This window comes from Palaemon carinicauda, chromosome 7 (assembly GCF_036898095.1).
Source record: "Palaemon carinicauda isolate YSFRI2023 chromosome 7, ASM3689809v2, whole genome shotgun sequence".
Lineage (NCBI taxonomy): Eukaryota > Metazoa > Arthropoda > Malacostraca > Decapoda > Palaemonidae > Palaemon > Palaemon carinicauda.
Genome location: NC_090731.1, coordinates 152487262 through 152512153, shown reverse-complemented (window position 1 = coordinate 152512153; position 24892 = coordinate 152487262). Strand labels below are relative to the sequence as shown.

Genomic DNA, 24892 nt, shown 5'->3' with positions numbered 1-24892 from the left:
GGATCTGAAGGACGCGTACTGTACTTGCAGATCCCAATCCATCCGTCTTCCTGGAAGTACTTGAGATTCAGCTTAGACAACAAGATCTACCAGTTCAAGGTGCTGTGTTTCGGTCTCTCCACAGCACCCCAGGTATTCACCAGAGTGTTCTCCCTGATATCTTCGTGGGCACACAGGATCGGCATCCGTCTCCTCCGCTATCTGGACGACTGGCTGATCCTGGCAGACTCGGAGTCGACCCTTCTTCGACACCGAGACAAGCTTCTGGGACTTTGCCAAGATCTAGGGATCATGGTAAATCTCGAGAAGTCTTCTCTGTTTCCATCTCAACAACTGGTATATCTAGGCATGATATTGGACATCAATCTCCACAAAGCCTTTCCATCAGACAACAGGATAGCAAGGCTGAGGAGGGTCGCAGATCCTTTCCTCAGACGAGAAGAGCTTCCAGCCCAATCTTGGTTACGTCTCCTTGGTCACCTTTCCTCCTTGGCCCGTCTGGTTCCAAACGGCCGCCTCAGGATGAGATCTCTGCAATGGCGGCTCAAGTCCCAGTGGAATCAAGGCCACGATTCGCCGGACATTCTGGTCCCTATGGGTCCTGCGGAACGGACGGACCTTCAGTGGTGGTTGACGGACGAAAACCTTTGAAAGGGAGTGGATCTTCTCGTCCTCCTTACATCAACAAGCAGGGAGGTACCTTTTCACAACAGCTATCCCATTTTGCAGTAGAGATACTGAGATGGACCGATGTCCGCTCGATCCTACTATCGGCTTGCTTCATTCTGGGTAGTAGGTTGGCCAGGGCACCAGCCACCCGTTGAGATACTACCACTAGAGAGTTATGGGGTCTTTTGACTGGCCAGACAGTACTACATTGGATCCTCCTCTCTGGTTACGGTTCATTTTCCCTTTGCCTACATACATACTGAATAGTCTGGCATATTCTTTACATATTCTCCTCTATCCTCATACACCTGACAACACAGATTACCAAACAATTCTTCATCACCCAAGGGGTTACTGCACTGTAATTGTTCAGTGCCACTTTCCTCTTGGTAAGGGTAGAAGAGACTCTTTAGCTATGGTAAGCAGCTCTTCTAGGAGAAGGACACTCCAAAATCAAACCACTGTTCTCTAGTCTTGGGTAGTGCCATAGCCTCTGTACCATGGCCTTTCACTGTCTTGGGTTAGAGTTCTCTTGCTTGAGGGTACACTGGAGCACACTCTCCTATCTTATTTCTCTTCCTCTTGTTTTGTTAAAGTTTTTATAGTTTATATAGGAGATATTTATTGTTGTTACTCTTCTTAGAATATTTTATTTTCCTTTTTTCCTTTCCGCACTGAGCTATTTTCCCTGTTGGAGCCCCTGGGCTTATAGCATACTGCTTTTCCAACTAGGGTTGTAGCTTAGTAAGTAATAATAATAATAATAATGAGGAATGTGCTCGCCGACAGTCTGAGCAGAGCATCGCAGATAGTGAGTACCGAGTGGTCTTTGGATCCTCAAGTAGCCAACAAAGTCCTGACTTTGTGGGGTTCCCCTACGATGGACCTGTTCACGACAGCCTTGAACTCCAAGCTTCCGCTGTACTGTTCCCCAGTCCCGGACCCCAAGGCGCTCTGGCAAGATGCCTTACAACAACGGTGGGACAACATCGACGTTTACGCCTTCCCACCGTTCTGTCTGATGAGAAGGGTGCTCAACCAGACCAGACTATCAGTCAATCGGTTGATGACCTTAATAGCTCCGCTATGGCATCATGCAGAGTGGTTCCCGAACCTTCTGCAGTTCCTGACGGAACTCCCGAGAGAACTTCCTCCACGACACGAGCTACTCAAGCAACCACACTGCAACATCTTCCACAAAGCCGTAGCATCGCTTCGTCTTCACGCCTGGAGACTATCCAGCATCTCCTCACAGAGAGAGGCTTTTCGCAACAAGTTGCGGAGAGGATGTCTCGACACCTGCGAAAGTCATCTGCAGGGTTCTACCAGGCGAAGTGGAGAGTCTTCTGTGGTTGGTGTCGTGGAAGGGGTATCTCTCCCCTCGATGCCACTATTCCAGCAATAGCGGAGTTTCTTGTATACTTGCGGGAAGAAATGCGCCTTTCGGTCTAGGCGGTGAAAGGCTATCGCTCAGCCTTAAGCCTGGCCTTCAGGCTGAAAGGAATAGACATTTCCTCCTCGCTGGAACTGTCTGTACTCATACGAAGCTACGAACTTACCTGCCCTCAGTCGGAAGTAAGACCTCTTCCATGGAACGTGGTTCGTGTCCTCAGGTCTCTTAAGAGACCTCCGTTCGAACCATTACGCCAGGCTTCTGATCGTCACCTGACTTGGAAGACGGTGTTCCTGCTCGCTCTGGCCTTAGCCAAGCATGTCAGTGAACTTCATGGTCTCTCGTACGACGTTGCCCATTCAAGGGGATGGGGGGAGGTAACGTTCAGGTTCGTCCCTGAGTTTGTTGCTAAGACTCAAAATCCTGGAGTTCCGGACCCACGGTTCGACTCCTTCAGGATTTCGAGTCTTCGTTCTGTAACAGATGACCCAGACCATCTCCTACTATGCCCAGTAAAGAGTCTGAGGCATTACCTTAAGAGAACAGCTGCAGTTCGTCCTCAGGTGCAAGCCCTGTTTGTGAGCACAGGAAGGACGAAGAGGAGGGTCACTAAGAACACCATCTCAGCTTGGATTCGCAGGGTCATCCATCATTCCCTGAATCCAGACCCTCCTCCGTCAGGTCACCCTAGAGCGCACGATGTCAGAGGTATCGCTACGTCCCTGTCCTTCAAGAGAAACTTCCCTGTGACGCAGGTTCTACAAGCTGGGGTCTGGAAGCGTCAAACGACCTTCACAGCCCACTACCTGCAGGACGTGAGGCACAGGAGGCTCGATACGTTCTCTATTGGCCCTGTGGTGGCTGCACAACAGCTGGTCTAACCTCAGGCTCCTTAGTGGACAGGTAGCAGAAGGTTGAGGGCATTGCCACCCGGTTTTAGTCTGCATGAATGAAAAAGTATGCCTGGCCCTTACTCTTTTCTTCATCCTCCCCTCTTTTGGGGAAAGCAGCATCCTGGGTTCTCTGCATAGCTGACCTCAAATCACTGCAGGTAAACCATGCTTCCTTGTGTTCCTAGTATTAATATAATACTGTCACGTCCTCCATACCCTAACGAGGTGGTATTGGGAACATCCTAGCCTAGAATTCCATCTAAAGGACTTTAGGTCAACTTCCTAGGACAAGTCACACTTCATTCCTTCACACACAAGCTTATGTAGGCCGCACGTTCCTTGCGGAGCAAGGAACTTGCGAGGTGCACGGACTCCTTATATCAAGTGCTACACACTCGGATTCTGAGTCCCCGGGCAAAACTCAAAGCCAGTAAGGCTGGGACTTACCACCCTACCTAAGGGTTAAGTCACCCTATGTAAATAGCGTGGTTTGTATTTCGGTTACGGAACAAATGACAAATTCAGAGATAATTTGTATTTTTCCTAACCATACAAACCTTAGCTATTTACACATATTTGCCCGCCAGCCTTGTCCCCCGTGAAGTCCTACCTCTAAGCGAAGTGAATCAGTTCAACGGTGTGTGAGGGGGGAGGGGTAGCTAGCTACCCCTCCCCTAGCGAGGGGGTAGTTAACCCTCATTAAAAATCTAATGGCTCGTCATTTCAGCTACGCCGAAAGTAATACCCTATGTAAATAGCTAAGGTTTGTATGGCTAGGAAAAATACAAATTATCTCCGAATTTGTCATTTTTTTTAATATTCGATTATCACGGTTTTGATGGATTTATGGTGGAAATCCGCGATAATATATTGAAAAACCCGTGAAGTAGCGAATCCGTGATAATCGAACTGCGAAGTAGCAAGGGGTTACTGTACATATACCAGAACATTGAGAGGCTATAAACAGGTATGGAGATAGTTCTCCATTGGGGATTAAAAAAGATTTGTTCCGTCAATAATACCAACCAATGCTATTTATAGGGGCTATTACTTTCGGCGAAGCTCAAAGACGAGCCATTAGATTTTTAGCGAGGGTTAACCACCCACTCACTAGTTAGCAGGTCGATTTGTGTGTGTGGGGGAGAGTTAGCAGGGTCGGAGTAGGTCGATTTGTGTGTGTGGGGGAGAGTTAGCAGGGTCGGAGTAGGTTGATTTGTGTGTGGGGGGGGGGGGGGGAGTTAGCAGGGTCGTGGGGTAGTAGCTATCCTGCTCACTCACACACCTTGGGTGAGAACCCACTTTGCTTTTGGCTCAGGGAAAGAGAGTTCTTCGGGTAACTTCAGGAGGAAAGCTTTTCATGGTTTTGGCAATGAAAGGCCACTGCTAGTCCTTGAGCCTCGCCTTCAGACCGAAAGGAATTACCCTTTCCTCCATTTTGGCATCGCCCCTCATCATACGGAGTTTCGAGCTTACAGAATCTTAGTCCGAAAGGAGATCTCGATTCAGGACTCCAAGCAGTAGATGTTCATGTGACCTCGATTACAGGTCTCCCGCTCGTGTTGGCTTCGGTCAAGAGAGTCGGCGAACCCCATGTGACACCCTTAATGTCTCTAATTCACGACAATGGGCCAAGTAATGCTCGACCTCGTTTCTGGCAGCTCAGAGCCCAGAATTCCAACCCTTCAGTCTGGGAGTCCTTCACAGCATGACCAATAATCCAGATCAACAGTTACTTGCCAAAGAGAAACTGCAGGCCCTACCTCAAGGAAACATCAAGAGCTTTCCCCTGAGTGTTATCACTTTGTCAGCTCAGGGAAAGACAATAGAATTATCACCAAGAACACGTTCTCGACTCGGATTCATAAGGTCATGGACCAAGCATCGAATCCTCATTCTTCTCATAGAAGAGATCGAGAGTTCATAACGTTAGGGGCAGGAATACGCCTTAGCGTTTATAAGGCTACTCTGTGACGCAAGCCTTGTCAGCGGGCGTGTAGAAGTGTCAAATGACCTTCACCACTCTGTCCCTGCAAGACGTGACCCAAAAGAACATGGAGACATTCTCCATGGATCCTTTGGTGGCTACACAATAAATGGTTTTAAAACCTCAGGCTCATTGATGGACAAGTGTCAGATGAGGGAGGGTAGAGTTTAACCATGATTAAGTCTGGGATGAATGACAGAAAATGACTGGCTCCTTCTTTCATCGTCCATCCTGTGTAGTAACTGCATTTACGGTACTCTACAAAGCAGACATCTACTGTCTGCAGGTAAAACCATTTACCTTGTGTAACCTGGTACAGATAGTTATACTCGTTACGTCCCCATACCCCCTTGTGAGGTGGGATTGGGTAACATCCATGCTACCCTCGAAAGAGTCCGATGGCTAGGAGAATTCTTACCTGGACCAGTCACACTGCCAATATATATCACAATCACAGCTTGCATAGGTCACGAACCATGCATAGCACAGTTTTAGCAAGGTGTAGGGTTTCCACCAATTGTGTCCAAAACGCATAAAGGGAAAAACCCCAGGTCAAAGCCAAAAAGCCAGTTGGCACGGACTTCCATCCTCGTAAAGGGATGGACATCCCCTATAAATAGCGTTGGTTTGTATTACTGATGGAACAAATGACAAATTTGGAAGTAACTTGTATTTTTCCAAACAATAAAAACAGATTGGCCCGCCAGCATCAGTCCCCCTTGAAGTCCTACCTTCAAGCAAAGTGGATTCACATCCCAGGTGTGTGAGTGAGGTGGTTAACTACTACCCTTACCCCCACTCCCCATCCTGCTAACTAACGGGTGGTTAGTTAACCCTCACTAAAAATCTAATGGCTTGTCTCTCAGCTTTGCCGAAGAAGTAATATCCCCTATAAATAGCCACAGGTTTGTAACACTAGGAAAAATACAAATTGCTTCCAAATCTGTCATTTTGATGTTAAATATGCCAGTTGTTCTAATGGATAATCCTAAAAGGTAACCATGTATCAAATTAATTATCAAGAGATGGGTTATGACATGAAGGTTAAGAACATTTGAACCAAAGGTATTTTATTTTTCTTTCAGATCCATTTAATTACCTTCACATATGAAATCCAAATGCCAAAGTCATTGAACAAAAGACTTTCTAGCGAGCAACTCGATTCCCCTAATAATATGGGAAGGAGATGGAAACTAAAGGAATGCTGATGGCACAAGATTAAATTAATTATATCCTAATCAAAGCTGAAAATATGGATGGAGTCTATAATATTTAACTGACATCAGTTTAAAGATAAGTTAAAATTTTTATCATTTAATTTTTTCTTTAGAAGTTTTCACCTCAGGTTACAAAGCATGCAATAAATATCTGTGGATAGTAGCATATATACAGTGTACAATATAGTATTGAGCATATACTATCTGAAAAAGTACAGTATCACAGAAATTCTTTTGAAAATGCAATTGTTCTCAAATTATTGTTTGGTTAGATGGTCATAGATTTTATCATTGCTATATATTATTAGTTTTATGTCTATACTATCAGGCCATTTTAGATATACAAATATATCTTAAAAGGTAAATTCTCAAAAACTCTTTATTATCAGTGAAGTAGTAGCTAATGTAAGATTAGATAGTATACTCTCATGGGTCATAGATTTTAAATGCTCGGCCTTAGGGCCACAGAATGCCATTTGTTCCTACACAAAATAAAACCTTAGTTTCTTTACATGGGAAAAGAAAAAAAGAACAAGCTGATATTCATCCATAAAAACTTAACCAAGTCAGTGATAGTGGTGGAAAACACCGTTCCCCCCCTCCCTCGCTCACTCATACCTTCTCCACTTTGATCTCGGCTTTGGTTGAAGACAAACATCTCCTTCCATGTTCACTGGCTTTTGCAGAATTAATGCTTTTCCATTTTACTTTTTTAAATATTTAACTTAGCCGGTGAATATAAAGCTGCAACTCTGTTGCTCGACAGACAAAAAACTGTACAAAAAAAAACTCGCTAGCGATCGCTATACAGGTTGCGGGTGTGCCCATCAGCGCCAACTGTCGGCCAGATACCAAACTCCATGTAAACAAAGACTCAATTTTCTCTCTGTCGACGTGTCGACAAGACGTACTTTACTCGCTGTTGAAACCTGGAGTTTTTCCCATCATCTTTGGTGAAGTACTATATTCTGGTTTGAGCTTTTGCAGTGCAGGTGTTTTATCTTCATCTTAAATCTTGAACTCGTTTTGGATAGATTTAATTTTTGGTGACAAAGAGAGTATGGACTTTCTTTGACTTTTAAATGGCCGACCCTTCCCTTAGACGGAAGTGTGTTTAGGCTTTTAGTAATTATCTTATCACGTTATAAATTAATTATAGATTTTCCTCTTCGATTAACTTTCCATTTATAATAAACATAAAAAATAAATTTTAATGTTTTGTTTATATGCGACCTTTCCTGAGAGTAGGCGGTCCTAACTTGGAAACCGAAGTTAATCAACGTTGAGCCCTTTAAATCGTAAATAGCTTTTAAAGAGCTAAGGATTTAAAACTTTTTAAATGAAATATTTTATGAAAGAATTTCTTTGAATAGTCTTCGTACTGTTTTCAAAGATGAACTAACGTTTAGTTTATTTATGCTACGCAGTTTGTGCTCTATCGTTACGATAGAGAGAGAGTGTATCACGGTTTCACTTTGCAGAAAGAGTAAATCGATTCTGACGTTTTGTTCATTCTTTCAAAGCTTAAATGTTTTAAATTCTATTTTAAAAGAACTTTTTAATTGAAAAACCTTTCAGTTTTTTCCTTTGGTCAAATAACATGTTTTTTTGACGAAACGTAATTGGGCTCTTCTCTTAGGTGCGAAATCAAGAGAGAAAGAGAGAGAGCTTTAGAGACGGAGGGAGAGAGAGGAGAGAAAACGTTCCGTTCAAGCGGGTAACGTTGTTCTCGAGTTACTCTCGTCCCTAGTCTCTGTACGGGGAGAAAGGATAAAACGTTTTTAGTTTTATTCTCGTCCCCAGGCTATGTACGGTGAGAGATTGAAAACGTAGTTTTGAATGAACTAGTGTTTATTCTCTTCCCCAACCACTGAATTTTTTTATCTTAAAAGATGTTTACTGTTTTTTTGCTGGTATTAATGTGCTTGCATTATACGCCTGATTTCGCATTTACTACCTTTTGATGAGGGTAGAATTGCGTGCTTCAGGTAGAAATCAGTAAAAGTTTCGATTTCAGTGAAATAAGTGCAAAACAGAAAATCGTAGTGATAAAGTGATATTGCGCAAAGTGTTACAGTGTTGCGTCCGAGGGTTCGTCTGTTCGTGCCTATCGTTCACCTAGTCCGGGACGTCTTGCAAGCTCCCAAGCCCAGGGGAGAAGTAATGTCGTACGACTTATGGGTTCGAGAGGCCTTGATCAGCGAACAGACGTTTCCCTCTATGGTATCGGGTGTATCTTACCAAGATCTCCCCTATCATAAGGCGAGAGAGACGTTTTTCTCCTCGTCATCCGAAGGCTTTTCGCATAAGAAACCTGTAACAAGGTTTCGAGACCCTTAAGCGAAAGTCAGTCCTTTCAGGACAGGTCCAGCGTCCTGGTTGCAGCCATTAGGACAGCTCTGACCCTATGCAGTCATCGGAAAACTGCTCGCTGCCTAACAAAAGCGTAACACAGACTCCGAGAGTCTTTTTTGTTGGCAAAGTGTTGCGGTCACAGACGTTACCCTCGTCTCTTACCGCAACCATTTCCGTGGATCCTTAATGGGTTGTACGGCAAGACATGCAGAATATGCTTGCCTCCTTTATGGAAGACTATTCGGCCGATTAGTCCGTTGAGTCTAGCCGTTTATCTCATCGATATCCTGGCTTTCAGCCAACCTAACGTTCCTTTGTGCATCCTGTTGACGTTGGCGTAGCTAAGTCACGTCAGTCAGGTTGTTTAGAACCACACTCGATGCGGTCTCGTGTGGATTTTCAGCCACATTTGGACGTTAGGCCACTTGCTGATGCTCCTGTTGACGTTCAGGACGTTCGCTAACAATCGGAGTTGACTTGTTTTGACGCTGTGCGTCAACCTCCGCATTCTAGAGTTGTTTTGACTGCTCAGTCTAGGCAGTCAAAGCAGTCTCGAGTGGACGCTGTGCGTTCTCACGCACCTGTTGTTGTTGACAGTTCAGTTGTTGAGAGTTCACAGACTGTCAAGCAGTTACATGACGTTGCGTCCTGGTCCCCTACTAATGCACCAGTGTGTGTGGACTCTGCTTGTAAAGCATTGCCACCACGGTAGGTCTCTCCCTTGCTTGAGACTCAGCTTTTATCGGACAAGGTTCCTTTAGATGAGGAAGTTGCTGTTCCCCCTCCTACTGATATTCCCTTGAGGACTCTGTCAGACGGAGAGGAGCCTAAAGCTGCTTAGCCCTCTATGGACTTTAATTAAATCATGCTGATTTTTAAGGATCTTTGTCCGGATCTTTTTGTAACTGCTGCTCCTCGTTCGCCTAAACGTCAGAGCTTACACTAGGCCTAGCTACTTCGAAGCCGTTGTATATAAGCTAGTGCTCTCTCGCTCTCCTAGAGAGCTTTACGTCTGCTAGGCGACTGGTTTATCACCAGGAGGAGTTTGGGGGATATAGCCTTTGCTTTCCCTTCTTTTAAACTGGTTTATAGAGCAAGAGTCTGATATGACACGAGAGAAGTTCTCGGCTTGGGAGTTCCTGCCTCTGCCCAGATAGACTTCTCAAATCTCGTAGACTCTCCCTGGCGCCTGGCCAGGAGACGCTCCAAGTTTTTTACAGGTCCACTTCACAGCTGTTTTCGAGCCTTTGTAGTTTTGCTGTACATTTATGTCATGCATAAACAAGGCTTTCAGGGATGGAAAGCGGTACCGCCTCAGTCGCTAACCCCGTCTGTTGCCGCACCTGCTCCCGTAGACCCTAAATGGGCTTTGCTGCAAGACATGCAGTCCAAGCTTGCGTCCTTGATAGAGGACTTTAATGCGGAGAAGGTTGCTGCCGAACCTTCTGGCCAACAACCTTCCAACCGGTCGGTTGTGCGTCCTGTTGACGCTGAGGTAACCTTCTCGCGTCTACCAGTTGAGGTGGTTCCTCCACCGATGCGACCCAGTGTGGGTTGCCAGCCGCATGTTGACGTTAAGCGACGCTCGGAGGTGGTTGTTGACGTTCAGGACGTTCAACAACCATCAGAGGTGACTTGTTTTGACGCGGTGCGTCAACCTCAGCAACCCGGTATGGTGTTGACTGCACAACCCAGACGGTCTAGACAGTCTCGGGTGGACGCTGTGCTTCCTCGCGCACCCATGGTTGTTGACAGTTCACAGACTGTGCAGCAATTCCATGACGTTGCGTCCGGCTCCGTCACGCATGCACCAGTGCGACCGGACTCAGCGAGCCAGACGTTACCCACTCCGTTGCCGTTTCCTCATCAGTTTTCAGATGAGGAACTATCTGATGAGGACGTTGCTGAACAACAAGACGATCAGCCCCCAGAATAGATCAAGCCCTGCTATCCATCCAGAAGATGCTGAAGAAGGAACGCTGCTCAGTCAGGCTGTGGATGAGTCTGGTGGGGACGCTGTCATCCCTGGAACAGTTTGTATCACTAGGAAGACTACACCTCCGTCCTCTTCAATACCATCTGGCTTTTCACTGGAAAAAGGACAAGACGCTAGAAGCGGTCTCGATCCCAATTTCCGGAAAGATAAAGTCTTGTCTGACTTGGTGGAAGGACAATATCAACCTAAGAGAGGGTCTTCCCCTGGCTGTTCAGACTCCCCACCACGTTCTCTTCTCGGACGCATCGGACTTGGGCTGGGGCGCGACACTGGACGGTCGGGAATGCTCAGGTCTGTGGAACTCGAGTCAGAGGAGCATGCATATCAACTGCAAGGAGCTGTTGGCAGTTCATCTGGCCTTGAAAAGCTTCGAGTATCTCCTTCGAGGCAAAGTGGTGGAAGTAAACTCTGACAACACCACAGCCTTGGCGTACATCTCCAAACAAGGAGGTACCCACTCACTGACGTTGTACGAGATCGCAAGGGACCTGCTCATCTGGTCAAAAGGTCAAGACATCTCCCTAGTAACGAGGTTCATCCAAGGCGACTTGAACGTCATAGCAGATTGTCTCAGTCGGAAAGGGCAAGTAATTCCAACCGAATGGACCCTCCACAAGGATGTGTGCAAGAGACTTTGGGCCACTTGGGGTAAACCATCCATAGATCTCTTTGCAACCTCGCTGACCAAGAGGCTTCCAATCTATTGCTCTCCAGTCCCGGACCCAGCAGCAATACATATAGATGCTTTCCTCCTAGATTGGTCACATTTGGATCTCTACGCATTCCCACCGTTCAAGATTGTCAACAAGGTACTGCAGAAGTTCGCCTCTCACGAAGGGACAAGGTTGACGTTAGTTGCTTCCCTCTGGCCCGCGAGAGAATGGTTCACCGAGATACTTCGATGGTTAGTAGATGTTCCCAGAAGTCTTCCTCTAAGGGTAGACCTTCTACGTCAGCCACACGTAAAGAAGGTACTCCAAAGCCTCCACGCTCTTCGTCTGACTGCCTTCAGACTATCGAAAGACTCTCGAGAGCTAGAGGCTTTTCGAAGGAGGCAGCCAGTGCGATTGCTAGAGCAAGGAGAGCGTCTTCCATTAGAGTCTACCAATCGAAGTGGGAAGTCTTCCGAGACTGGTGCAAGTCAGTTTCTGTATCCTCGACCAGTACCTCTGTAGCTCAAATAGCTGATTTTCTCTTATACCTGAGAAAAGGACGATCCCTTTCAGCTCCCACTATCAAGGGCTACAGAAGCATGTTGGCATCGGTCTTCCGGCATAGAGGCTTAGATCTTTCCAACATAAAGATCTGCAAGACCTCCTTAAGTCTTTTGAGACCACCAAGGAGCGTTGTTTGGCTACCCCTGGATGGAATTTAGACGTGGTACTAAGATTCCTCATGTCAGACAGGTTGGAGCCGTTACAATCAGCCTCCCTGAAAGATCTCACTCTTAAGACTCTTTTCCTGGTATGCTTAGCCTCGGCTAAAAGAGTCAGTGAGATTCATGCCTTCAGCAAGAACATCGGATTTTTGGCGGAAAAAGCCACTTGTTCGCTGCAACTTGGTTTCTAGCCAAAAATGAGCTGCCTTCTCGGCCTTGGCCTAAATCTTTCGATATTCCCAGCTTATCGGAGATCGTAGGCAATGAACTAGAAAGAGTCTTATGCCCTGTTAGAGCTCTTAAGTTCTATTTAAAGCGTACTAAACCTTTACGAGGCCAATCTGAAGCTTTATGGTGTTCAGTTAAGAAACCATCCTTGCCTATGTCAAAGAATGCTTGGTCAGACTTTATCAGATTGTTAATACGAGAAGCTCATTCACATCTGAGTGAGGAAGACCGAACTTTGCTTAAGGTGAAGACGCACGAAGTTAGAGAGCTGTAACAACTTCCGTGGCCTTTAAGCAAAATATATCTCTGCAAAGTATAATGGACGCAACCTATTGGAGAAGCAAGTCAGTGTTCGCGTCATTTTACTTGAAAGATGTCCAGTCTCTTTACGAGAACTGCTACACACTGGGACCATTCGTAGCAGCGAGTGCAGTAGTGGGTGAGGGCTCAACCACTACAATTCCCTAATTCCATATCCTTTTAATCTGTCTCTTGAAATTTTGTTTTTTATGGGTTGTCCGGAAGGCTAAGAAGCCTTTCGCATCCTGGTTGATTTGGCGGGTGGTCAAAGTCATTTCTTGAGAGCGCCCAGATTAGGGGTTTGATGAGGTCCTGTTGTATGGGTTGCAGCCCTTGATACTTCAGCTCCTAGGGGTCTGTCAGCATCCTAAGAGGATCGCGAGGCTCCGTAAGGAAGACGTACTTATAAGGCAGAGTAATCGTCTAAGTCGACTTCCTTACCAGGTACCTATTTATTTTGTTTTTGTTATTTTGATAACTTCTAAAATGAAATAAAAACTCTTAACTCATAAGATGTAAACATATTTAACTGGTCTCTACCCACCACCCTGGGTGTGAATCAGCTATATATTCACCGGCTAAGTTAAATATTTAAAAATGATATTTTAATTATAGAATAAATTTTTGAATATACTTACCCGGTGAATATAAATTAAACGACCCTCCCTTCCTCCCCCATAGAGACGCAGTGGGATGAGGAGAAAATTGTGTCTTTGTTTACATGGAGTTTGGTATCTGGCCGACAGTTGGCGCTGATGGGCACACCCGCAACCTGTATAGCGATCACTAGCGAGTTTTTTTTTGTACAGTTTTTTGTCTGTCGAGCAACAGAGTTGCAGCTATATATTCACCGGGTAAGTATATTCAAAAATTTATTTTATAATTAAAATATCATTTTTCAAGTGTGATTCAGTGTAAGTGGACTTGAGGATGCACAACATGCGAGTTTGCCAGAGCAAGGCACTTTTATGTTAAAGGAGGACACGGACCCTCACCGTCTTTGTCCTTTGTGCAGAAGACACTTGTTTGGAGCCTTCCCTTGCCCTGAGTGTTGGGAGTGGCCATCCTCCCAGTTGGAGTGGTATGGCAGGAGTCTAAAAGGGATTCTTTACCTTTGGAGTCTTCCTCGAAGTCCAAGAAATCCCAGGTTCTTTTTCTCTCCTTGTACCTTCCTCTCTGACTCTGCTCTTTCATTCTTCTCCAGAAGACACTTGAATAAGAGAGATGGCTTTTGGAGGTGTTAGCTAGGGGTGCACAGCAGGAGAATATTTCTGCTCCTGCTGGGATTGGCTTCGGCACTCTCTCCTTTAGAGTCAACTTGAGGGGATTCCTTATATGCGGTCTTGTGTCCTCTGGACCTTTTGTCCTCCTCAGATCCTCTCCCATTGGAGGATCTAGGGGCTGGTGCTTGCCAGAACATCTCCCCAGGTCACTCTGCCCTTGGGGTCATTGTGCTCACTGAGCTTTCTCAGCACGAAGATAACTCTGGTCATCCTCTCCCTTCTGAGCCTACCATTAATCCGGTTCTATACAGCATACACCCAAACAAGCATGAGACTTTGTCCTCGCCTGGGTGTCCATCTCCTCCTGTTTCTCAGATGTACCACTACTGTATTGCGACACTTCGCCAGTGCACTCTAACCTCACTGGTGTGGCCTTGGGAGACTCTGCTTGTCTCCAACTTCCACAGTTACCTGTGATGGCTCATCAGGTGAGCTCTGCCCAAAGCTCACCAGATAGGTTCGCAATAGCAGCACAACACCTACTTGCACTCATGATCGAACCTCCTGTGTCTCAATCACTCGCAGCTGAATGTGGCCTACGTCGTGAGATAGATAGCAAGAGACAGTCATCCGCACATGTTAGCTGCGCTCCTTTAGAGAGCTGCCATCCATTGCACGATCACATTCAGGTAGCCGTGCGACCTATGGTAACTCATGATTGTCCACAATCACCTTTCTCTACACTAGGGGAGGTTCGTGCAAACCAGTTTTGCACTCCATGCGAGCCATATCAGACGGTTTGCGCTCCAGTTGAGGAGCAGTCCATCTGTGAGCCAGCAGTGCCAGGGTTGTCTTGGGAGGCTCTCTTGCGGGAGATCCTTAGAGGATCGGCAACCATCATTGCTACTCATCATGATCCTACAACAGACCCTCTACAGACTATTCCTGAAAAGGTAGTCTTTTCTTCCAATGACCTGCATACTCCCTCTGACCTGAGGTTGTGTCACACTGCTGCCATTATCGGTGTGACAGGCAACCTTGCAGCGCCAGCTCGCACTGCACATGCTACTTTTTTGCCCACTCACTCAGTGCCTTTCCTGGCTGCTTTGCTCCAACACCTGTAGTGGAAGGTCATGCTTCTAAGTGGCAGCAACACTTAGAAGCAAAAGGTGTGAAGTCAAGTCATACAACTTTGACCCTTTGTGGGAAAAATTGGGCCTGACGCCCATCAAGCCTCATGAGAGGCGTCGTTAGCCTAAGAGGTAGGCCACTCCTCTACTTGGGGACTCGTTTCATACCAGGACCTGTATGGGACCAAGATCTCAGAGGGAGATTTTGTTTGTTGACTGCTGTATGCTCTTGCCTATTGAGTTTTCTTACACCACTAATTCCCTGGTACCTTCCATCCCAGTGCAATCCTCCGCAGTCTCCTGAGGTTTTAGAACAGGAAAAAAATCCCAGTACTCCCGCTTTTTTTTAGGGCATGTCTAGCGAACAGCCTGGTATGAGCATGGAGATATGAGATGATTCTGATTGGGACATTTCAAATGGCATCCTGCCTCCCCCTACCAGCCCCAAGGCTTCTGACACAGAGGGAGGCGAGTCTGAATCTGCTTCTGTGCAGGTTCTTGCTTGCGTTCTCATGACAAATGAACTGGGTGAGGCCCCGTATTCCCCTCCTCAATGGAGAGCCATATAGACTTCCTATGCCACACTCCTAGGCGTCTGGAGGCTGGAGACCCGTCATCGACCTTTCAGCCCTGAATAAGTTTGTCAAACAAACTCCGTTCAGCATGGAGACAGCGGACACGGTCAGACTTGCAGTGAGACCACAAGACTTCATGTGTACCCTGAATCTGAAGGACGCGTACTTCCAGATCCCAATCCATCCATCTTCCAGGAAGTACTTGAGATTCAGCCTAGACAGCAAGACCTACCAGTTCAAGGTGCTGTGCTTCGGTTTCTCCACAGCACCTCAGGTGTTCACCAGAGTGTTTAACCTGTTTTCGTCATGGGCGCACAGGAACGGCATCCGTCTCCTCCGATATCTGGACGACTGGCTGATCCTGGCAGACTCGGAGTCGACCCTTCTTTGACACCGAGACTGGCTCCTGGGACTTTGCCAAGATCTGGGGATCGTGGTAAATCTCGAGAAGTCCTCTCTGCAGCCGTCCAAGTGACTGGTTTATCTAGGCATGTTATTAGACACCAATCTCCACAAAGCCTTTCCATCAGACGACAGGATAGCAAGGCTGAGGAGGGTAGCAGAACCCTTCCTCAGGCGGGAAGAGCTTCCAGCCCAATCGTGGTTGCGTCTTTTAGGTCACCTAGCCTCCCTGGCCCGTCTGGTCCTGAACGGCCGTCTCAGGATGAGATCCCTGCAATGGCGGCTCAAGTCCCGGTGGAGTCAAGGTTCCGATTCCCCGAACTTTCTGGTCCCGATAGGACCCTCGGAACAGGCGGACCTGCGGTGGTGGCTGATTGACGAGAACCTGCGAAAGGGAGTGGATCTTCTCGTCCTTCCCCTGGAATTGACGCTGTTTTCGGACGCGTCAAAAGAAGGGTGGGGGACCCACATTCTGAACCAGAGGACCTCAGGCCTTTGGTCAGAATCAGAAAAGTACCTGCACATCAACCTGCTAGAGATGAAGGCCGTATTCCTGGCTCTTCAACAGTTCCAACGGACCCTGGCGGGCCACTCCGTGGTGGTGATGAGCGACAACACCACGGTAGTGGCTTATATCAACAAGGAGGGAGGTACTTTTTCACATCAGCTATCCCATCTTGCAGTAGAGATTCTGAGGTGGACCGAAGTTCACTCGATAACACTATCAGCTCGCTTCATTCCTGGCAAGAGGAATGTGCTCGCCGACAGTCTGAGCAGGGCTTCGCAGATAGTGAGTACCGAGTGGACTTTGGATCCTCAGATAGCCAACAAAGTCCTGACTTTGTGGGGTTCCCCGACTATGGATCTGTTCGCAACAGCCTTGAATTTCAAGCTGCCCCTGTACGGCTCCCCAGTCCCGGATCCCAAGGCTCTCTGGCAAGATGCTTTCCAACAACGGTGGGACAACATCAACGTGTACACCTTCCCACCGTTCTGTCTGATAAGAAGGGTGCTCAACAGGACCAGACTATCGGTCAACTTGTCTATGACCCTGATAGCTCCGCTATGGCATCACGCGGAATGGTTCCCGGAGCTTCCGAGAGAGCTTCCCTCACGACACGAGCTACTCAGACAACCACATTGCAACATCTTCCACAAAGCCGTAGCCTCACTTCGGCTTCTCGCCGGGAGACTATCCAGCGTCTCCTCACGGAGAGAGGCTTTTCACAACAGGTTGCGGAGAGAATGTCTCGTCACCTGCGAAAGTCCTCTGCGGGAGTCTACCAGGCGAAGTGGAGAGTCTTCTGTGGTTGGTGTCGTGTGAGGGGTATCTCTCCACTCGATGCCACTATTCCAGCAATAGCGGAGTTTCTTGTTTATTTGCGGGAAGAAATGCGCTTTTCGGTCTCAGCGGTGAAAGGCTATCTCTCAGCCTTAAGCCTGGCTTTTAGGCTGAAAGGAGTGGACATTTCTTCCTCGCTAGAACTCTACTCATACGTAGCTATGAGCTTACCTGCCCTCAGTCGGAAGTGAGACCTCCATGGAACGTGGTTCGGGTTCTCAGGGCTCTTAAGAGGCCTCCCTTCGAACCATTACGCCAGGCCTCCAATCGCCACCTGACTTGGAAGACGGCTTTCCTACTCGCGTTGGCCTCTGCCAAACGAGTTAGTGAACTTAATGGTCTCTCGTACAACATCGCCCATTCAAGGGGATGGGGGGAGGTAACATTCAGGTTCGACCCTGAGTTTGTTGCCAAGACTCAGAACTCTGGAGTGCCGGACCCACGGTTCGACTCCTTCAGGGTCACGAGTCTACGTTCTGTAACAAGTGACCCAGACCATCTGCTATTATGCCCAGTGAGGAGTCTGAGGCGTTACTTGAAGAGGACAGCTGCAGTTCGTCCCCGCTTGCAAGCATTGTTTGTTAGCACAGGCAGGACGAAGAGGAGGGTCACCAAGAACACCATCTCGGCTTGGATACGAAGGGTCATCCATCACGCCTTGAATCTTGACCCTCCTCTGTTACGTCGCCCTAGGGCACACGATGTCAAGGGCGTCGCTACGTCCCTGTCCTTCAAGAGAAACTTCTCTGTGATGCAGGTATTTCAAGCTGGGGTCTGGAAGCGTCATACGACCTTCACAGCCCACTACATGCAGGACGTGACCCACAGGAGCCTCGATACCTTTTCTATCGGCCCTGTGGTGGCTGCACAACAGCTGGTCTAACCTCAGGCTCCTTAATGGACAAGTAGCAGAAAGTTGAGGGCGTTGTTACCCGGTTTTAGTCTGCGTGAATGAAAGAGTATGTCTGGCCCTTACTCCTTTCTTCATCCTCCCCTCTCCTGGGGAAAGCAGCATCCTGGTCTCCGCATAGCTGACCTCAACCTCTGCAGGTAAACCATGCTCCCTTGTGTTCCTAGTATTAAATTTAATACAGTCGCATCCCCCATACCCTGACGAGGTGATATTGGGAACGTCCTAGCCTACTATGAGATTCAGGGCCTCTGTAACACGGTTTTTTGGACTTTGCTCCTTATCAAGGCATCGGATGTAGCTGAAAGTTGACATATGTATATTTTACAACCACACACAAATTTTGTCAGCATTTTCAGTAACCTAAACCCGATAGTTTTAATTTTTATAGAGTAAAAATGATCTAGCCGACGCCATGGCCAGTGATAACGAGCCAAGAGTCGAAAACATTCATTACGTAAGCAATGTAAACACCTTTTGACAAGATTTTGCCCCGCCCATCCACCGGACACCCATTCACCTTCTTCCATCGGCTCTGGAACCCATAACAGTCAAGAATGGCTAGCAGGATTTGGAATTGCCCCTGTGGTTGCAAAACTGCATTTATCTTACGACTTGCAACTTTATACAGTCAAGAGAAAGCCCGTGGCCATATTTACTATAGCCTGAATAGGTAATTATTCAGTTTCTAGTTTAGATCCAATGTTTATGGTCTGATTTGTATTTAGCATAACGTGATTATAATATTTGTAATGTCACTCAGGCTTTTGAACATTTCCATTAACTATTCACTATGCCACCAAAAGAGAGAGAGAGAGAGAGAGAGAGAGAGAGAGAGAGAGAGAGAGAGAGAGAGAGAGAGAGAGAGAGAGAGAGAGAAAGAGAGATTGTATGTAAACAGTCTTGATATAACTATTTTTGTTAAAATGAGAATTTTGTGCTAAACTCTCCATCAGACCAACGGATCATCCGATATCATTTTTTTCTTCTTCTTCTTAGGCCTTACGACCGTGTTGGCTATGTTTTGGTCATGACTGCATTTTGTAAATAAATCATGAATAGTTTTAGGAGTTTTATTTGTACATCTTGTGGGAATTTACAGGAGTAAAGTGAACATAATTCATTTATCCTTTAAAATAATTACTACATTTAGCAAAACAAATAGTAGTAAAGATGATAATGCAATGAAGGAATGATACCAAACTTTATCTTTAGCTTCAACATCGGCAATAACATACCCAGTTGTCATAAATTTGTCAGCTTAATGAAATAGCCTATCATCTAATATAAAACTTAAATTCTGAGGAGGCCATGGCTTATTGCACAGTGAAAAAAAATGACACAGACTTTATGAATGGCGGAACGATACATAAATGTGGGTGGGGTATCTGTGCTAGCGTAGTAGTAGCAGTAGTCCCGCAACAGTAGTATACATGAATTAAACATTTAGGCCAACTGCTTGGATCCTTGAGGATCATTTAGCACTTCTTACAACTACTCGAGAAATAAGTTTTTATAGCCAGAATTTTAATTTTCTGATCCAACAATGCCCATGATAGCCTTCAGTGTTAGCCAGAATTATAACGAGGCTAAAGTGGGTGGAGCCTCATGAAGTCATCATTCTGACGATAATCATTGGTGAAAGTTTAAAGCAAAATGCAGTACCAGCTTTTTTTTTTTTTTTTACAGTAAATAGATCGGTAGATAGACAATAAATAAAAATTGCTTGACATTGGATGTAGCAGTTATCAAATCAAGCTTGTCTACTACGTTTTTGAAAATTACCAACTATTCCCTACACCTTGTCAGTCTGATTGTGAGCTATAAAGTAGACTGTAATTTCTTAGGAAACTTATTTTGGGAGTTAGACAAATAATCGAAGTGTTTTTGTATTTATTAACATATTTTGTTCGTTTGTTCATTATGACAATTCTCAGTGGAGATGTTTCAGAGTTCATAAAGGTGTACTGCTTTGCTTTTATTTACACTTTTGTGTTATTGTTGGCAGAGGTATAGCCTTCGTTACGTATAACCAATCATCGATCGAGAAAGAGAGAAGAAATGCCGTCATAAGTTACGTAACGAGTGCGTTCGAAACCTTTTCTCTGAGTAAGTTGGCCCGTCTTCAAAAATCGTCACTTTTACTTAATAAAGTACCAAATTTATTCAACCTACGTAATGCAGAATATAGTCAAAATTTATGTGTGGATATAATGTGCATTCTGAATAAGCGTTATATTTATGAAATTCATAGAAAAAAAGTTATTGCGAAAAAACCGTGTTACAGAGGCCCTGAATCTCATAGTAGATTCCTATCTAAAGGACTCGAGGTCAACTTCCTGGGATGAGTCACTCTCTATTCCTCCACACACAGCTTATGTAGGCCACACGTCCCTTGCGGAGCAAGGAACTTGTGAGGCGTAGGGACTCCTTTTCTCGAGTACTGCTCACTCGGAGTCTGAGTCCCCGGGTAAAGCCAAAGCCAGTAAGGCTGGGGACTTTCCACCCTTCCTAAGGGGTAAGTCACCCAATGTAAATAGCGTGGTTTGTATTTCGGTTACGGAACAAATGACAAATTCGGAGATAATTTGTATTTTTCCTAACCATACAAACCTTAGCTATTTACACATATTTGCCCGCCAGCCCTGTCCCCCAAGACAAGTCCTACCTCTAGGTGAAGTGAGACAACTCACCGGTGTGTGTGGGGGCCAGGGGTAGCAAGCTATCCCTTCCCCTACCCCCTACTAACTAGCGCGGGGGTAGTTAACCCTCGTTAAAAATCTATTGGCTCGTCAATTTCAGATACGCCGAAAGTAAACCCAATTTAAATAGCTAAGGTTTGTATGGTTAGGAAATATACAAATTATCTCCGAATTTGTCATATTTCTTAAACCTGTAGTATGATTCTTGTCAAATAATTAATAATTGTAATGTTGCCTTGGAATTCATAAAATTTTTATCAAAAAATAGTAATATAGATTATTTGTAAGTCTATTATTTCACTTCCCATATGACCAATAGTTATGCTTAAACTGATTTGACCTGGGACCCCTCGTTTGATGTTTGAGGCAAGTTTAGCTGCTTGATTACTATAAGAGGGTTTGTTTGATTTATATTGCAATTTGTAAATGGGAAATTTTTATGTACATTACACAAAGGTTATATAAACAAATCAATTCAATACTGAAATGTAACATTTGTAGGCTACCAATTAGATCTTTTGTAAATAGAACATTTTACTCATTTGTATTTGTCAGTTTAAAGAAATAATAATAGAGGGATATGATAATTAACGAGTTTATATCTAATATTCTAAATGTTAATCATCCAGTTACTTGAAACAGTCGTTATAATTTCTTGACAATTTTGTGCATGATGATTGATACCCTAATTTACATTTGTTAAAGCTAGTTTCCATCTAAGAACACTATTTTTGAGCAAACTCAGGAATAAAAATTATTTTGTTTTTGTAAAATATAAATTATTCATTTAGATCACCTGATACAGATTTTTATAAACTGAATCCAATGAATGTGCATCCTTGTTTCCATTCATTTTCATGAAAGAATAGCTCTTCAAAGAAAAATTATTTTTTGCTATATTCTCATCCAGTAACAATTTTTATATGATCTTTTGTTATGTGTCAGTTTACCTATCAAAGCTTATATTTGTACTAAATTGTAAGATGAGTAATTCATAAAATATTATTTTCAGGATACAGTTCATCGCTTGCTTGAGAATAACAAATGACTGAAAGCAGATATAATGGTGATGTCCATTAATTACAAGAAAACTAAAGTTCTATTGTGTAAGTGAAATATAGGATTCATGAATTCTATAAAAAAATAAATATGCATCATAGTTTTAGGTGTAGGGAGAATTAATAATTTTTGAAAATTCTCGTGTAGAACTATTTAAAGCGAGGGTCTAAGTACCCTAATATCGCCTAATTAATCTGTTGAAAGTTAGCTGCTAGAGTTCAACTGCAAAACTGATATTTTTTATAATTCCTAAAATCTGTTGCTGTCTGTGCCAAATAGTTTTAATTCTACATCATACTGATTAAGTCTTAACAATTGTAATCGCTACTCTCCAATTTTTTATTTGAAAATTTCAACAAAGAACAAAGCGTAAAATTAAGTTATACAGCACTTTCTTTGCAACTTGAAATCTCACTGAATCACCACTTTCACAACTTTGATCATCATGTCAGTCTTTTGCTATTTTGTGTCATACTAAATTTACTAGATGCCTCAATATTAAATCTTCTTACTAATGTGCTGTCATCAATTGAAAATTTTACTTATTTCACTTATGTTTCTTTTTATTTATGTACGAGGTATAAGAATATTATCAATATTTTTTCTTTATCAAGACTAGAAAAAGGTCATATAATTTTCAGTTGTGTGCCACTTAATTCAAAATTGATCGGACCAAGATGCTTGTACTGTATTTGTCATAATTTCCTTATAGCATTTGAAGTGACACAATCTCTTGATCATAGTACTATTATAAATCAGAAAACCTGTCGGCTAAATCTTTTGGTAATACAGTAGTATTAAATGATTAAATGTTTTGCAAATAAATATTATTGTATTGTATCTTTTGGTAAGTTTTTTCTTCTTTTTATGAATATTATATGTGTAACAGTGTATGTTTTTTAAAACTATGTTTTCACATGTCCAGATATTTGATCTTGACTTTATTTGATATATCAAGTTTAACTTATGACAAGTTTCTCAATTAGGTAAGGTAGTACTGGCTGAAGATATTTTTTATACAATGATATATTCTTCGTTGTATTTCTCTGATAGCATGCTCTTGGTGGCACCTGTGGATATTGGACTAAGGCTGATAGATTGGAAAGCTACTCAACAATTCCTGCTTTTTTACCATGTGTTTTAGCTTATGTTATAAGGTTTTGTTTCTATCCTAAGTTTCCAGTAGGCTTTCCTATTCTGTAAATATTTGTTGGTCATTAAGGTTTGCTTTTAATTAGAACACATCTCATGTACCTTGATGACATAAAACCTATGATGATTGTTATGGTTTTTTGGAGTTCTCAGCTTAGAGGTTGCTTGTGAATAGCCAAGATTCAGCAATAGTAATTTAGACCCACTTTCCTGCTCTGTTGTATGTGAAGTTTGCTCATGATGTTAAATAATCTTGAGACTTGCACATGATATACGTTGTTTGGTTAGATCAAAATTCTTACCTTATGTTAATAGACAGGCTTGGCAGTACAGTGGTAAACTTCACTAAGCTATCAAGTTTATGTTGTTAGTAACTGATTAGTATGTAGTTTCTCTCCAGAAAGTTATTCTCTTTGAGAATCTATAGTCTGATACTTCAACAAAAATCTTCTGAAGTTGCTTATCATGGATCTTGCTGAAGGATGATATTTTATCATTGGCTAATTGTTGATGGTTTGATGTGTTGGAAATGCTTGTGTGTTTAAGTAATTAAGGCTTCTACAAAATTTATTCCTAATCTGGTACTGAAATATGATCATTTAGACACTCAAAATTTATATTTCTTTTCATGAAAGGGATTTTGACGAAGGAAAAATCTATCTCTGGGCGAGAGACCTGTGCCGCCCAGTGAAATGCTCCTTTAGCACCATTTCTAAGGTATATAACTGCTATATATTACCAGATAAAAAATTGCATAGGAATGCCAGGTTGAACCCAGCTCGCTCACCTATATAAGGTGTCGATATAATACTGGGGCGTGATGATTCACAACCAGAGGTCTCGCACCATTAGATATCTCCTCTTTAAAACCCCCACCACAGCATGGTGCCAATCAACACTACTACCACTAACCTAACCCACGCCAGTGACGTCACTCCTTTCATAGCACTTGCTTTGTGCAGTTCACTTTTTTGGTGTGTGTTTTTTCCCGGATTTACCCAGGATTTATATCATGATGTCGGACTTAACTGTCACTCCGTCGAAATTAATTGAGAGATATAAGGATGATTTCAAGGTTGATTTCTCTGCTTAGTTTCCTTTACATATTAGTTTTTCTGAAGGCTTCCAGCTGGTCCCCTCTTTAAGGAATAGTTAAAATAATTTTGCTACAATGGTTACTGGAGGAAATTGAATTTTAATTTAGATTATTTATAGATATCTGGAGAATTAAATACTTTGATAAAATCAATATCAGCCGATAACTACCGGTAGTTTTTATTAATGGTAATAATTTCTCATGTGGGTTTCCAAGGATATTCACCCTAAGGACATTAGTATGTCTATGCTTTTCTTTTCTGGGTCGACCTGTGGCGCCCGGTGAAAAGTCCTTCTTGTATATCTTTTCTGATAAAACCTTCCAATTATACCAGAGAAAGATAAAAGCATGGAATGCTGAGGTTACAACCCTCGCGCGAGCACCTTTTGGGTGTCGTGTATAAAGCAAAGGCGCGTGAAATCCACTATTCACAGGTTGTCTTCCATTTAGTTAATTCCTTCGTCAAAGGGATGGGCCGATACAAAGGCCCTAGCCAAACCCCCAGCGCCACACCACCCACGCCACGACGCGAGCGCCATCTGAACTACATCCTTCTTTTTGGAATCCAAAGTGTTGAATTGTTTTGTTGTGCTCTCGGTCTTTTTTATCAATCGTGGATTTATTTTGTCATGTCCGAAGCTCCATCTTCACACATTCCAATGTTAAGTACCATAGTTTGTTTTGACAGTTTTTTTATTGTACCGGGCTTTTGTTTTATATCCAGTATAGTCTGTTTTATTATTCCCGTCTGGCCTTTCATGGCGGCCATTGTTTGTTCACTTGTTTGGGAATTCATCTTTGTCTGCCCGTTTAGTACTCTGTCACTTAGGTTCTTGGTTAAGTCCCTGGCCTTGTTATTTTTTTTTTTTTTTTTTTTTTTTTGTGCTC

General features: G+C 43.9%; 1 long non-coding RNA gene across 1 annotated transcript in view; it reads left to right on the top strand.

Annotated features, from left to right (window-relative positions):
• LOC137644066 (uncharacterized) overlaps positions 1 to 24892 on the top strand; it is a 63584-nt gene that overhangs the window by 19531 nt on the left and 19161 nt on the right. The window contains exon 2 of the long non-coding RNA XR_011045124.1: positions 21710 to 21803. This is a non-coding gene — a long non-coding RNA (uncharacterized lncRNA). The remainder of the gene's footprint in view (positions 1 to 21709; positions 21804 to 24892) is intronic.